We start from the raw sequence: 6,000 nt of genomic DNA on the forward strand, positions 1-6,000 counted from the left end.
TTCATCTCAAAACAAATAAATAAAATCTCAGTTTATTGTGCTGTTGTTGTGCAACATGTTTGATATGGACATGAAGGTACTTCGGCATATTCCACCAGCATATCCTTTCTTCAGCTGCCCCCCATTAATTTGGTGGTGGAAGGTAGTCTACCAACAGAACAAAAAAGTTTCCCAATGTTACTTTTGATATTCAAGTACTGAAGGAAGTAGGTCATTCTATGAATTTTTAAGTTGCAGGACCAGAGAAGCAATGAATGGAGTTAAAACAAATTACTAAACCAGGGTGCATATAAGCAAACAAAAACATCATCACAGAAACAGAGTACTTTTAATGAAGTTAGCAATCTAACGTAGTAAATAGGGAACTCAAAGCACACTACAGAACAAAAATGCTTCAAAGATGTCCGTGTTGTAAATGTAACTAAACCAGGATGGCTGCTAGTGTGAACTTGGCCATTCCTAGCAATGCCACCAATAAATCTCCCTCCCCTCGCTGCACAAGTAAAATGTTTCCCACTATTGGTCAACCTAAAGACCAGTTACTGGTTAATCCAACTACATCCCATGTAGTCAACCTAACTATTAGGAAAGTTTTCCTATGTATGATTATTGGATCACTGCAGAAATACATACTTATATCCAATAATATTGCTCAAATTCACATATGTTGATAATTTTTTTAAATAATCTTTCGAATTAATAAAGCCAATGTGATTGCTTATTATATTTTTAAAATCTTGCTATAGTAAAGTATTAAGATTTGTTCGTTATGCAAATAAAAAGCCAAAAATATGTCTAATGGTAGAGTATACAATTCTTCTTTATCACTTATGTATCACAATAGCTAAACATAAAATAGAAAATAGTTAGTACAAATTTAAACTTGAAATTAGAAAGATTAGTCAAAATTCTTGTAAAAACTAAGACCTCTTCAAAATAAACAAAAAACTTTCCTTCTATTTGCTAGCAATAAATCATGAGAGTAATTAAATATTACTGATTGAATTAGTTTATTACTAACTCAGATACTAAAACATGTCTACCAAATGTAACATTAGTGTTAAAAGTGTGATTCTCATATATATATATATATATATATAATAAATCTTTTGTATTAAAACATTTTCATTAAATAGAATTATTTGCAAAATAAAATACGATGAAATTTACATTAAAAGTATACTAAAACACAACGAAACTTTGCGTTAATGTAAGTGATATAGTTTTTGCATTAAACAAATTTATTTTTTGAGTTGGGATTATAAATTAATAGAATATTATTTTAATCAGAAAATATTAAAAACATTTTTATAAATTAACAAATTTTAATATAAATTTTTTATGTATTTTAATCATTTTATATTTTAAAATTAATTAAATTTAAAAAGTAAAATAGATGAATAATTAAATTGAAATTTTAAGATTTTCTAGGAGCTCAATCCTTAATGTTGTATTTATATATATATAAATAATATATTGGGTACAAACCGGAACCTAACTACCTAAGAGGTCATAAGCCGCATCAAATCAAACATTGCTTGCAATTTTCAATCCCACCAACTCATTTTATATACAAATAAATTAATAAATACTTAAATGTAAGAAGCACAAGCTCTAGCAGCACGAGGTACAATTAATCCAAGGCAAGTTTTTCCTAACCGGTAAACCATAAAAATAGTCATCCAATTATCATTTTATTTTTGTTTTGGTCACTCAAGTTTAAAATTTTCTATTTTAGTCACTATCGTTATTTAATTTTAATATTTTTATCACTCATTCTTTAAATCTTTATTGGAAGCTCTTTTTATTGATATGATTGTAAATTTAACCCTCCAGTATTTACTGATTCTACAATTTGATCCTAATTTTAAAAATACAATAATTTTAACCCTTAACTTTACAAATTGTGTTAATTTAGTCTTAATTCTTAAAATTTAAAAAATCAAAAACTTTAAAAAATGAAAAATATATCAAAAAATATTTTTCAATAAAAATACATAAAAATTAAAATAATATTTATAAATAAATGAATATCCATTTTTTCCATTTTTCTAACATGAAATTTATTTATTAAAATAATAATTTTATAAGTAAAATAATAATATTATAAATAAAATAATTTAAGGGAAGACCATGAAGAATGAAACACCCCTAAGCTATCTCCGCCGCAGGATTAGGGTTACAGAACATTACGATACAAATTGGAACATTTATCTTACACTAGAAACAATTATACCATTTAATTAATAACTTTCAATAACATAAGTTAATTATAGAAAAAAAACACATTCACAGGCCTTAAATTGAGTTTATGAGGCCCTAAAAATAGTTTGAAAACATTTAGGGGTCATTTCGAAACAAAACAGAAAATTGAAGAAAAACTTGAAATTTTCACAAACAAGGGTCACACGGCCGTGTGACATAGCCCAAATTGTGTGACATAACCAAGACCGTGTGTGCATTTGAAGTCTGGACACATGATCATATTCCAACCTGTATGCCAAGCCGTGTGTACATTCGATGTCGATTCACAGTCCATGTCGTAGGTCGTGCAACAAACTAACTTGAGGCACACAGTCGTGTCGCAAACAGTATGAAACTTGCACTTAAAAATTAAAGGTACACATGACCATATGTGACACACAGCCGTGTGACCAGGCCACATGCTTCTTAAATAACCCCTAAAACAAGCCATTTCAACTCAATTACTTGGCACCAATCCAAATCCATTCAAGACACTTTCACCCTATTTAAACACATTCAAGAACATCCCAAAATAACCAAATCATGCCAAATCACAACAACCTATGTGCCTAACCAATATATCTTCATTGGCACAATAATTTAAATGTCAATTCAAAACGTAACAACTACCATGATCACATACATTATGCTAGCTTAAACATATCAACTTCTTTACATCTATTCTACCAACCAATACCATATTACTTATACATATAATAACCATTTCCATCTCATTATGATACTTAATGATAACCATATATAACCATTGTAAGACACCAACCACATCCAACAAGTACCAAAATAACATATACAAGTTACTAATCCAACAAAAGTTGTTTATTAACTAAAGTTTAAAACATATACATCTAGATACCCTATTTACATGTCACTTCAAACTAAACCCAAAATGAACAAAATGATTACTAGAAATATAGTGGATAGGGTGAGATCTTTTGAGCAGATCCAATCGACGTCAAAATTCCAATGGACCTACAAAATTAAATCAAACGAAGTAAGCTCGAGTAATGGTTAGTAAGTTCTTGAAGTTAACTTGTTATACTCGTAAATTTAAGTATATTAATGTAACAACATATGATGATTCCCTATCTCAAACAACCAAGATAATTTAATCTATAAAATCTACATCATTTATAATCACCAAGTCATGAACTAATACACCATATATAAGAGTATAAGGTTGTAAAATGCTCTTAAATTCGTCGGTTACTTGAAATAGTATCTTCCATACAAGTTACCTGATACGGTTACATCGGCTCAAAGCCTGTTAGGCTCAAGGCCTGTTATAATTACACCAGCATAAAGTCTGCTAGGTATAAAACCCCAGCTTAGAAGTCCAGCCCAAGCTTAGAACCTTACATTATGAATACTTAAAAATTACGCAAGGCATAATAATAATAAACCATGATTCACATAAAATTTAACGCAAGATTAGTTGAGTATATAATCTTCCAAAGTCATACTATTATAGTTACAAAACTCCTATCAAAACATTTTAAGAAAGCTAATAGTTCGACCAAGCTCCCATGGCTCCGACCCGTTCAAGTTGCAAACTACCTAAAATCCAAACAATAACAGAATGAGTTGTGAACTCAGTGCGTCAAAGAAATTTATTCAATTAATCCACATTTATAAAGTAGTTCTAAATTCAAAGATTCGGTTCGATACAGAAGAAATTTCAGTTCAGATTCAGAGCAGATATGTGCAATTTTAGTTCATACACGATACAGATCAGATTCAGATGCAATATTCCTATCCCCGTCTTCTACACACCGTTTTCGACTATCCCAGCACACCATTAAGGACATTCAATGCCCAACCAAGCCTACACACCTTAAAGTGTTTATTGACACTTTTACAGAAATGCAACTTAGCTGCTAGTTCAGTATGCGACAAGCGCCAGAATTAGATTTATGCTCATTGTGGCGTAGCCATGATTTCAGAACATATTTCTTCCTCTTTCACAATACCCCCACCCATGCTGATGCAGAACATAAATACCCATATCACGTATTCAATCATTCTAACTCATTTCCCAATCAAATAAGACTGTTCAACATCAGAATAAGCATTATAGTTTTCGTATAATTAAGTTACTCACAAATCAATTTTAGAGTATCAGATAGTTCTTATATGATCAAATTCAATAATTCATACATTGAATGATACCAGTATCAGTGTTAAGAAACATTTTCAACCTTGAAAATAGGTTTCGAACCACAATAACATGCCACATGGCCTGATCACACGCCCATGTGCCTTACTCGTGTGGCTCTAAAACATAAACTGTGAGGTACAATGCCCGGATACACATCTGTATCCCTACCCGTGTGACTCACACGGCATGGGTACACATCCGTGTCCTTGACCGTATAGTTTTATACTACAAATAGTGAGTTACACAAGCCTGTGTACCTTGCTCGTACAGTTTTGTACCATAAACAATAAGTTACACAGCCTCGACACACACCTGTGTCCATTGCCCGTGTGAACCCTGCACTAGTATGGCCACACACGGCCTAGACACAAGCCCATGTCTTTTGCCCGTGTGGCCCCAAATCGACGAACAGTGAGTTACACAGCCTACTGCACGGCCTGCCACACGACCATATGACATACCCGTGCCATTGGCGCTATGGCATCACAGCTACCATTTTTCGGGGATCGAAACTTACAAAAACTAAAGTTTTCGATACGCACCTGGTTTCACTTTGACGGAAACAATACGGAGATTACCCAAAACCTAATTAACCATTCAACAGTCAATCATTTGTCTAAACGACTAATTAACACAACATTAATACACAGTTAATTATGTTAAATAAATCGACACTAGGGAACTTCAACAACTAATGCTTATCAATAATTCTACCATGCTAAGTCAGTACAACACGTGAAGGGTTGCCTCCCTCTGTACTCACACCTAAGGGAACAAAATAGCTAGTTAACAGAGAGTTTAAGTAAAGCAATTCGATAATTCCTAACTTAACACCGTAATAGAAATCTAACCAAACCTCGCAGAAGTCGAAGAATTCTGATAGAACTTATACAGAAGTCTTTCAATAATGTAAAAATCTCACTAATTTTCGATAATCACATGTTAAACACACTCGATGAGAAGAAATCAAAGAAGTAAAATAAAGAAAGAAAAGAAAAAAAATAAAAACAAAAAAGAAGAAGAAAAGATACAGATGTTAACCAAATTTTAAGAAATTTTGTCTTAACCACCAACATACCTCCAACAACTAGCAAAAATTCTCTTAACACATATAGTGGGATTCGAACTCAAAACTAGACAGAATACAAATAAATGCTTAACCAGTAAACCAGTAGGCTTATTCTTGTCATAGGTTCTTACAGAACTACCTTTACCCATATACTGCATAGACAGGGATTGTTCTAAAAGAATAAAAATTTTAATGATACAACTCAAACCCGAGACCTTAAACACAAAAATATAGCACAAAACTAGATATACAGAAATCTAATTACTGTAGAGTCTTACAATTAAATTCTTAAAATTTTAGGGCTTTACAACTCTCTCTCCTTAAAAGAAATTTCGACCTCGAAATTTTACCTGAGTCAAACAGATACAGATACAAATACAGATACAGATACAGCCGTCAAATTGATTCTTCCGATTCCCACATGGCTTTCTCAGTACCGTGGTTCTGCCAAAGAACTTTCACTAGAGGAATAGTTTTTCCCATAAGCATCTTAATGTCACGTTCTAAGATC

This window comes from Gossypium arboreum, chromosome 7 (genome assembly GCF_025698485.1).
Source record: "Gossypium arboreum isolate Shixiya-1 chromosome 7, ASM2569848v2, whole genome shotgun sequence".
Taxonomy (NCBI): Eukaryota; Viridiplantae; Streptophyta; class Magnoliopsida; order Malvales; family Malvaceae; genus Gossypium; species Gossypium arboreum.